Raw genomic sequence first — 11,907 nt, forward strand, 5'->3', positions numbered from 1 at the left:
CTGAGTAGATGCAGATAACAATATGAGGAATAGTGGAGTGGTGGAGCTGTAGTAGTGAATACATCACTATAAGTTTCAAAATGAAGCTTGACAACTAAAGAGATTGGAAGTGATGATGGTGAGTTTAATGGAGCGGAGAAGGTAGTGGTAGCTGAGCTCAATGTTGATGAAGATGTATAACTTATAGGATAAGTGGAGTAGATTTTGTAGCTTTGAGATCTAATCTGCACTCTTAGTCTTCATTTGGGATGACTTTTTTTTACTGTTATATGAAATATATTTATAGTACAAAATTTTTTTGTCTCAAAAATTTTGAACTAGAAAGCTTCTTCAGAAAGCATTAAGAATGTTGCCCCAAATGAAGCTTAATTACTTCTCAGATTACTTTTGTTTTGACCGATTACTCTTTTAATAATACCTTATAAATTTGCATTGGGATTGAAGTAACAATTGTGTTTTAGCACTCATCTTAACAAAATTTTTATAATATTTTGTCTCTTATATGTAAATTTTGTTTCATTATACCTCTTTTATAAGTAACACATTATGAGTGAAGTTATCCTCTTCTCTCAAAAAAATTTATCTTAAGTTTTATCCAAATAATTTAAAGATCTATTAATACAAAAATATTAATGATTGGTCCTATTTTTTTACTTGAAATATCACAAGAACTTTTATCATAGTAATACGATGAGAAATTATTACCTTAGCACAACAACACATACATTGTTTAAAGATAATCTTGATCATGTAAATTCAAGAGAGTAAACATAAACTTTGGCATAAATGATAATACCAGGATTCAAATCTTTCACATAAAGTTGTCTTCCAAAGATACAAATAACGAACAAAGCTGAATATACACGTACATTATATGGCCCAAACTTTGAATTAATGAAATGGAAAATTTTACACATTTATGTATCCATTTTTAATCATCCATTCCAAACTCCACTGGGTTTTAGCAGCTTTAAGAGTCCAGTATGACCACCCAAAGGTCGCCCTCCCGAAAACATTAACCTGGGCAGATTCAAACCTTTGATAGTCATTCTTTGATGCATTCTCCACATCCATATCATCCACCCATTCCCCTACATCATATATAAACATATGAGAAAAAAGATCATATATAAAAAATATATATAAATATAAAAACTAAAGAGTATTATCCATACCAACAAATATAAGAGGACCATTTGAAACCATTAGAGAACTAAGAGTAGAGGCTCGATTATTGTATACATAATCAATATTTTGTTGAACTGACATGCCTTTAAAAATGTTTGAGAAGACGTTATAGTAATGGACATCAACGACGGAGCCCGAGAAGCCCCTCGCAAATTGGATGAGCTCTGTAGGATGACTAATCGATAATCGATTTGACATGATCACAAATACATTTGAGTACTTCCTAACAGTATCATATCCAGTTTTGTAGTACTTCTTTAGACTTTCTAGAGTTACACCAGGAGCTAATGGTTCATTGATCAACTCAATTGCATAAAAGCTAGATCTATTTGCATACCTATATGTACAAAAATGAGAAATAAATTAATATTTAAAACTCATATGAAGATCAAAAGTTAAACTAACCCACCTAGAAGTTAGGAAATCAACCACAATAACTGATTGATCAATACTATCATCAGTTTGACCCCATGATTGCAATCCATCTCTTGTTCCACTATGCTCCCAGCCATTTTGCGAATTTAGCATAGCATGAATGTCAATAATAACTTTTATATTGTACTTCCTATAGAACAAATCCACATATTAATGTAAGAGGCTTTCTTATGTTATGCAAAATTAGAGAACATTATATGCTTATTCTGCCCAAGAGAAAGCATTGTCGAATACTTGTAGGGATCCACCAACAAAAGGGTGGGGTGGGTTTTCATCAAATCGTATCCACCACCCAACTGGAATTCTCACTGCATTCAATCCATTCTCAAATATAAACTTGAAGTCATCTTACACTATGAAGCTATTCCAATGTTTCTGTAGACACAAATAATCATCTAATTATATTATTTTATCAACTCAAGTATTGATGCCTTTGTATTTAATTATAAAGTAGGTACTAAAGAAACTTAAATAAAAATCAATTATATATTTATATTTTATTTAGATTTGTTTCTTAGAAAATCAATAGCCTTGCTATTCTAAATTCAAGTTCATATATGGGAATTTACCAAGAATAATCAATCAATTTGAAAGTTTTAAGCCATCTCACCTTCATTACAGAAGCCGAAAGTTTTGGTCCATAGCCATTGGTGACCTGAAACTCCCCCTGCAACTGATACAAATTTTTCACTATAAACACTGATGGATCATCATCTCGCCAGTTAGTATCCTCTGTATAGTTAGCAGTCACTGTTGCATCAGAGTTCAATTGCAAAAAAGAACCATTTGGGGCCTTTATGCGTATTCGATTGGGCTTATCATTTTCTCTCACAATCACAAATGTATGTGAAAAGTCCAAGTCATCAGAAGAGGTTGAAGTGACCACTAGATTTCCATTATCATCAATGCCAAAAAATTGCCAATTATGGACTCTAAACTGAAAGGTTGTCTCAGTGATTCCCCATAGCTAAAATATTCAAATGATAAGCTTAGGATCCATATTAATATTGTAAATTTTGATTCAAATAACAAAATAAGGTGGATGCAATTAAGCTACTATACTTTGAAAGTCTCCCAAGTTGATGCTGATGGTTTATTTGCGATGATTGTCGAGCCACCACCATTCAAGGCTGAGAGGTAATTGTTATGCGTTACTGACTTCAGTCGTATTTTGGTTCCATCCTAAAACATACAAAATAATTCAGATATATATATATATATATATATATATATATTACATTTCAAAATGTTAGGGACAATTTTCTGAAATATTAATTAGTTAAACATATGGATTGGAAGAAAATAGAATTATTACTGAATTTAAAAAAAAAAACTCAACGAAAATTTTAAAAAATCTTCAGTTATATCATTGCTATTCTATTTTATAAACACAGATTACAAAATCAAGAAAATAAATTAAATTCTTCAATTAAGGTTAAGGCGGCTATTGAATCATTCTAACTGATCTAATTGTAATGAAATTAAAAAGAAAATATAATTAATCTTGCATAATTAACACGAAACAATTATCCAGTTGTAATTGAGCCGATTTCCCGGCATTAACGGCAATTAGGTACTAAATTTTTGGAATGTGCTCTCTCTCTCTCTCTCTCTCTCTCATAATTTAATATATTGTTTATTTTACTAATTTGTTCGTTCATTAATGTAGTGTTTATAGGAATCTTACATATGATCATTGATGTTATGTATGATCGAGTTAAATTGGAATGGGATTTTGTTTCGATTATATGAGTGATTTATAGATTTTATGAATTATTTATAAATTATATATGTAATTAACAGCTACGAAATATATAGCAAAAGCTGTTGAAAATTTGCATGACAATGAATATAAATTTTAAATATATTTAAAATAGATATTTACGATGACCATAAAATCTCCAAAAAAAGCATACTATATATGAACATATGTACTCTCCACATATTGTGTGTATATACTTTAAATTATATATGATTACACAGTGAGTGTAATTTGATATTTTCAGAAGTATTTTTTCAAATGTTTGAATTATTTTTACTTAGAAAATTTTTGCATGTTTTTTAATGTATTCATTTCAGCTTAATTTGCTAAGTAAACTTAAACTCAAATGATTTGTAATTAATAATCTAACTCACACTAGACAAAATGTAGATATTTGAAATACTTAATGTTAGAACACATTCTCATACACAGCCAGAATTCATACTCTACCATGCTCCAACTAAATCTGTTAGCACTATCTCCACTACTCTGTAGCAGCCTATCACTAACGGCTCCTGCCAGCCTACACCCTATAATCTCTCTTGCAATTTATAAAAGGCATTGCTATGTACTGTGTATCTTTGCGTGTGAAATGAAAGCAAATTTTCTCCTGCATTGATCTTCCTTTTCTCTATTTATTCTTTTTATGAACTAACCTGCAGGTCCGTCTTCATGCTATGAGAGTTTTAGAAGCAGCTTCTTCCGCTTCTATTCATGGCAGAACATGTTTCTTCCTCTTCGGCTCAACTGCTTCCACCTTGTCGGCAACAATGGCAGACTTCAATAGTCCCTCACTCCTTAAATTTCTTATGAAAAACCTAAAATTCAGTGTTCCCAATCAGCTAACCTGTGATAACTATCCTATATGGCGGCTTCAGGTTTTTCAACTCTTCTCAGCAAATAGATTTGAAGGATACCTCACCAGTGATACTCCCAAACCCGCAAAAACCAACTCATTTGAATATCTCCTCTCGAAGCTAGTAGACCAAAACTTGGTATCCACCCTTCTCTCCACCATTTCCCCTTTAATCCTTGCCTACATCCTGAATCTCATATCGGCTAAGGACATCTGGGTCACGCTAGAGCTCTCCTTCAATCTTCCAACAGATCTCGCGTGATCCAGCTCAAAAATGAGCTGCATCATATTCGGATGAAGGATCTCACCGTGTTGCAATGACTAGCTAAAATTAAAGCTCTGATCAATAATATAGCCGTCGTCGGATCTAACCTAGACTTAGAAGACATCCTCATTTGCATACTGGATGACCTACCATAGTTGTATAACTCCAAAATAGCTATACGCACCTGCCAAACTCCTATCAGTTTGTACGTGGTCTATTCCCTTCTATGCAGCAAACAGATTCACCAAAAAGTAGAGATCCACCAAGATATCTCTCAGCTCACAAACAACACTGCTCTATACTCTACCCGTTCAACCACATCTTGAGGCTGCTTTAACTATAGGGGCTTCAGAGGTCATGGAGCTCCCTTCAGACCAAATCCCAATAATGCCAACTGCTCTCAATATTCAGAACACACCCAGCCCATCTACCAGATCTACAATAAAACTTGTCACGTAGCAGCAAACTACTGGCATCACTACAATGCTAATTACATTCTTCCATTAACTGCTTCTCCTAGATATCTACTGACCAGCTAACAACCTACCTCGCCGCATGAATGGATTCTTGACTTGGGCACATCATCCCATCTCACAATAGATGCCACCAATCTTCAGCATCCCACTACATAAATTGATAATGAAACAATCTCCACCGCAAGTGGCAGTTCCCTTCCAATCCATAAAATTGGACAAGGGCTCCTTCCTCTACCTGACTCCACACGTAAGCTCCATCTCCGCAACTTACTTCACATTGCCCTACTTTCTCATAACCTCCTTTCAATACATAAACTAACCACTGACATTAATTTCTCACTCTTATTTGATGCAAACGACTTCCTTATCAAAGACCTTCAGGACAATGACATGCTCATCTGTAGACGCAGTTGTGATGGCCTTTATCCCGTCACTATACTACACCTGTCACCACCCAAATAGATTTACATTCCACCTCCTCCATTTCCAACAATTGGCATGCTCGACTGGCCACCCCAACATCAGCTTGCTCAACTAGTACCATATATATGTATTTCTCCCTCTTCCTTCATTTGCAAATCATGTTATATGGTTAAAAGCCACAAGTCACCTTTCTCGTATACTCTCAATCGTGTAAACAAGCCTTTTATTTTAATACATTTCGATGTTTGGGTTCCATCCACGGTCTCTTCTCTTAAGGGATTTCATTACTATGTTCTTTTTATTGATGACAATACCATATTCACTTTGTTTTATTTAATGTACATATAATCAGATACTCTTTCTAAATTTCAACAGTTTAATAATTTAAATAATAATAACTTTAAAACTCTAATTCAAACCTTCCGCTCCGACAGGGGTGGAGAGTTCACAAGCTACGCATTCCATTCATGTCTTCTCAAGCATGGCATAGCACACCAACTAAGCTGCCCCTACACACCTAAAAAAAATGGACTTGCTGAACGCAATCATCAACATCTACTTAACACTACTCAAACCCTTCTTCATGAAGCTCACCTTCCACATCACTTTTAGGCTGAAGCACTACACACATCAAATTATCTTATCAATAGGCTTCCTACCAAGGCATGCACAAATCAAATTCCCTTATAACTTCTCCACAGTCAACCTCCCAAATACTCTCACTTGAAAACCTTTGATTTTTTGTGTTTTCCTTGGCTGCAACCCATTGCCCAAACTAAACTCTCCCCACGATCCCAAGAATGTCTCTTTTTAAGCTACTCTACATCCCATAAAGACTATCTTTATCTCAACCTCACTATCAAGAAACTCTTTATATCTCGCCATGTAGTCTTCCATGAGCACATCTTTCCCAAACTATCTCTCACACCATCATCCCTCCTTTACACTCCACCATGCTACGCCATCCTATCCCAACCAACTTCTTCCAACATCCACACTATCCAAATCTGTCTAAAACATTCCTACACCCTCATACAACCACCCACAAATCCTCCTCCCCTCTCTCCAACCAATATAGGAAAATAGCTCATTTCCGACAGAATTTTCGGTGAAAATAAATTCGTCACAAATTTTGGTAGATTTTCAGGTGAATTACCGACGGAACATTTCAGGCGGATTTTTCTGACGGTGTTTCGATGGATTTTTTGATTCATTTTCCAACAAATTTATTTCTAACAGAATTTTTGACCAAAATTATTTTTTCTTAAATAATGACTATAATAAATATTTATTTTTATTTCATTTAATTAAGTTAAACAATTTAATAACTTATTATCAAATAAATTTGAATTAAATTAGATATTATTAAATTTACATTAATTTGGGCGGGACTGGCTAGTGCTGTCGCACGAGTTGGTCTGCTTTTTCAAATTTTTTAAATTTTTTGTTTGTTTTTTTTCGCTCAAAATAGTTTGTCAAAAATTATACCGGTGAAAAATTCTGTCAAAATTCCGAAGAAAATATTTTCGGCGGCCTATTTTGCATCGGTATAACTTTTTCAATGCGCATGTAAATGATGAAAAAAATCTGCTAGAAAAACTAATTTCTGACGGATTTTGAGCATTTTCCGAAGAATTATGTCCGCCGGTAACACGCAATTTTCCTGAAGTGAACCATAGATCTCCATCTACTTATGTCTCCCCAACCACAACAATCCTCTCCCACTCTCCAACCTCAACCCCATCCCATCACCTCCACTCATCCAGTGCACACATGACTCAAAACTAGCACTCAACTTTCCAAAATAATCTTTGATCTACTCACTAGTCCCCAATCTTTAACCACGCCCTCCAACTATGCCCAAGATGTCAAATTCAAACATTGAAGGGATGCTATGTCTAAAGAATTCCCTGCTCTTTAGAAGCAAGGCACTTGGTCACTAGTTCAACAACCACAACACACCATTATTCTCGGATACAAGTGGACCTTCAATATAAAACATGACCCAGATGGTCAAGTAGAGAGATACAAAGCCCTCCTAGTAGTGCACAATGTCGCCTTCATCAAGGCCGATCCATCTCTCCTCATTTACATCAATGTTAATGTCTTGCTCTTTCTACTTATCTATGTAGATGATCTTCTAGTCACAAGCAATTATCAACTCACGCTCCAGCAGGTGCTCTTCAAACTTCAGAATAAATTCTCCCTCAAATAGCTAGGAGCTATCTCCAACTTCCTTGGCATACAAGTCACCATAACCTCTCAAGGCACCTTCCTACACCAGGCCAAATATGCAATTGAGCTCCTCCAAGCATAAAGTCTTCAAAACAGCAAGCCAGTACAAACCCCAATGCCCATTGAACCCTCCACGTGCTCGAACGCCAATCGACCCTACACCAATCAACACAATTACATACGTCTCGCTAGCTCTCTCAACTACCTCACCATTACCACATTGGACATAGCCTATGTTGCAAATAACATATGTTAACACATGCATCACCCCTTGGTTGCTAACTAAATTGCCTTGAAGTGCCTTTATGTTACATACATGGCACCTTACATTTCAGCCTACCCCTCAATCCCAACTCACTCTAATTTACTACCTATCTGGACATATATTTGGCCGACGACTCCATAAACCTTAAATTTATTACTGACTTCTACACCTTCCAGGGAAGACACCCATATCATGGTGTGTAAGGAAATAGGTCACAGTAGTTAAATCATCCACAAAGGCAGAGTATCGGGCTCTCTCATCGACTACCTCAAATGTTATCTGGCTACGATGTCTCCTATTTGATTTTCAAGAAACTTAAACTTCTCCCACACCCATATACTACGACAACACTTTAGCCTTGACATTAGCTCTTAATCATGTCTTCCATGCAAGGACTAAGCACATCAAGATAAACTATCATTTTATATGTCATCACATCGACAAAGGAGAAGTCACATTCCAACATATTAACTCAATTAATAAACCTACAGATCTACTGACCAAGCCTTTGAATCATACTAGATTCATGGATCTCAAGGAAAAATTAAGCATTCGTTCCACACAAGCTCAATTTGAGGGGGGGTGTTAGAACAAATTCTCATACACCTCCAGAACTCATACTCTACCCTACTCAAACTACATCAACTAGCACTATCTCCATTACTATGTAGCAGCCTGTCAGTAACAGCTACTGCCACCCAACACCCTATAGTCTCTCATAATATTTATACAAGGAATTGATATGTATTGTGTATCTTTGCGTGTGAAATGAAAGGAATGTTTCTCCTGCATTGATCTTCCTTTTTTTTATTTATTTAATCTTCTTCTGAACCAACCTAAAGGATCATCTTCACATAAGTCCTTATAAATGGTTCTATTGAATCCCTTTTCAGTGATCAAAGCTCCAATTTAAGAAAATAGATGTTATCATCATCATTATCATCATCATGGTTTCAATCATAATGAATTCCCTATATAAACATTTAATAAATAATAAGATGTCACTAAAAAAAATTAATCATTAAATTATTAATGAGCCAAATAATAAATTCAATGTTATATTTATTGGTAAATGTCAACTACTATGTAATAACTTGTACATGATAAGTAGTAGGAGGCATCAGGAGAAACCACTCCTTCCTACCAGTTGATCCTATACATTTATATATAATACTCTTGATAATTTACTTTCTCTATTTGTAACAAACTATGTATTTATTAAAGGTTTACTATCATCATCTCTTTATTTATATTAAGCTTTGCATTATGATAAAAGAAGATGGAATTGTATGAAATACTTCGTCACACTTTATACTTTCTTACCTTTGTTTGTTATAATATATACTCTATAGTGGTTTGATATCATTTATCATGTACATTTACTATGCTTGGTATTATGTCGAGATGACATAGAATATTATCAAATACTTATTCACACTTTATTTTCTTCCTCTTCTTCATTCTTGATTATTGTTAGCTATCTTACTGGTTGGTGAAAGCAATTGTTCAACAAAATATTAGGTTAATAATAGGATTTCTAACCAATTGGCTTTACACTTTTATTCTTCCATATTATAAGATGAATGTAAAAACTAGTTAATTATCAATGCTCATTCTTATTACATAGGGAGAACTGTTGCATTGGCTAAAGCAATACTAGCTTAGATTATTAAGGGTTTGGTTGGCTTCCTAAACCCATTAATGAGCAAGAGACCAACATACCATGGTAATATGTATATGGTTAGAACCACCTTCAAATTTAGATATTTTTTTTTTATCTTATAGCCTAGAATCAATAATTTATTGACACATATATTGTTCACCCAGATGATGCATCTTTCTTGGTCGTCAATGATTCTTGCAAATGAAAGTGTAGTTATTCTTCTTTATATGTAGTTATTGAAATTTAACTATAATTGTTCACCAAATGGCTAGAAAAATGTTTTCGATAGCTTTATTGGTAAATTCATTGAAAATTTAGAAGAGGGAGATTAGCTATTATTATTTTTGCAAAAGATTTTCACCACTTAATTTAGTAATTTAGCTAGCATACAAACTGGGTAGTTGTAATCTCATGCATATATGCATAAGGACTATTACAGGCTAGATTATTCACAGTAAAAAAGTAAGAGAACTTTTTTTCCTCGTGGTGTATATATATTCAGCATACAAATAAAGGGAGTAGAAAGAACCATATTTTTTACATGAAAACCCCTGAAAAGGAAATAAACCACAGAGATCTACAAAGTCAAAACAATTCCACTATTGTTTGAACAGGTTACAAAGATTGCCTAGTCCCAAAACATGATGTCAGTGGGGTAAAAGTTTAACTATGGTAGAGCAGAAGTATGAAGACTATCAAGAAAAATTCTAACGACGGTCGGTGGCTTGATAGAAGTCCAACCATGAAAGGTAGCCGAGATGAAGTCTTGTGATAGTCAATAGTTCAATGGTGGACCAGTGATGGTCAATGGTTGGGCATAAGTCTGATGATGGTTGATGGTAGAGAAGAAATATTATGGCAAGAGTGCTCCAAGGTTTCTCCTTCTCTATTTTCTTCTTTCTCTTGCTTTCTGTCCCTTTCAGTGAATAATGAGGAGTATATTTATAGTTTTTTAGGAGTGGCGTAGCTATTATATAGGAAGAAAACCAAGGGCATGTTGAGAGTGTTTCATTGGATGGTCAATATTAACTCCCTCGATCATGGATTATTTATTAAACATTTGAGTGTCTTAATGATGTCAAAATATAGTGATATTGGACTTGTTGGATTCGAATTGTTGAGCCACTTGATTTTTTTATATGTATGTCACATTTGGATAACATTTTGTTAACTAATTAATGTTCTTAAGCCTTCAAGAGCTTTTTTGTTGTTGATTCAAATTTTTCAACCAAATTAGTTAATTGATTTGGGTTCATTGGGGCTTCGATTAGTCTTATTTTAATGTCATTGTCGACTTTGTTAAGATAGTTGCTATTTGCATGCTTTACATTTTTGCAACTTATGAAGTTTTGATGATTCCAAACATTATTGTTCAAATGTGTAGTTATCTCCTAACATTTTTTAGAAGAATTGTATTTGCTCTTGTGTGTACTAACATTTCAGGAAAAATGAACTCCAGACTATGAAGACTTCAAATTAAATTCAGCATGAGATACTTTATAAAATTTAAAGCTTGCACTTTTCTTAGAAATCAAATTGAAAGGGAGTGATTATATTTTGAGTGAATAAAAACATACACACACATAAGGAGATCATATAAAATTTATACTGATCGTACGGGATGATATCCGTTCGTACTGGACGATCAGACAGTAATCTCCTATAGAGCACATGGAACGAATAGGAACTTGCTTGAAAAATATTTTCTAAGTCCTATTCGTCCAGGATGAAATTAATTATCGTCCAGGACGATTGGTTCACTGTAAAATTTTCGTCCAGACGAAATTAAATTATCGTCAATGGCGATTGGTCCTCTGGAAAATTTTCGTACAGACTAAATTAATAATCTTCCAGGACGATCTGGTCTCTGGAAAATTTTTGTCCAAACGAAAAAAAATTATCGTCCGTGGCGATTGGTCTTCTGGAAAATTTTCGTCCAGACGAAGTCAAGAATCGTGCAGGACGATCGGTTCTCTGTAAAAATTTCGTCCAGACGAACATATTCTCGTCCAAATGATTAACCGACTTAAAATGGTTTTCAGCAGTTTCTAGAACCGACCTTATAATAACCGTTCGTACTGGACGAACCTAGTTCGTACAGGACGATCAGCTCTACGAAGACATTTTGTACACATATTCAAATAGGGTTGTTTCAGATCGTTTAAGTAAAATCGTCCAGGATGATCCAAGATCGTACGGGATGATCCACTGCGTACATAACTGAATACTTGCAGTGTTTGGGCGGTTTTTCTTGTCTTTTGTATAAATAGTCTAAATTAGACTGCCACCCAATCTTTTTGATATTTGATCTTCGTGCCTCTTGAGAGAATAGCCAAGAA

The 11,907-nt window shown here is 34.6% G+C and overlaps 1 pseudogene; it reads right to left on the reverse strand.

The window, feature by feature from the left end:
- Positions 1–909: 909 nt before the first annotated feature.
- LOC110108374 overlaps positions 910–11,907 on the reverse strand; it is a 30,406-nt pseudogene continuing 19,408 nt past the window's right edge.

Source organism: Dendrobium catenatum, unplaced genomic scaffold, assembly GCF_001605985.2.
Source record: "Dendrobium catenatum unplaced genomic scaffold, ASM160598v2 fragScaff_scaffold_1145, whole genome shotgun sequence".
In the NCBI taxonomy this organism is placed as follows: domain Eukaryota; kingdom Viridiplantae; phylum Streptophyta; class Magnoliopsida; order Asparagales; family Orchidaceae; genus Dendrobium; species Dendrobium catenatum.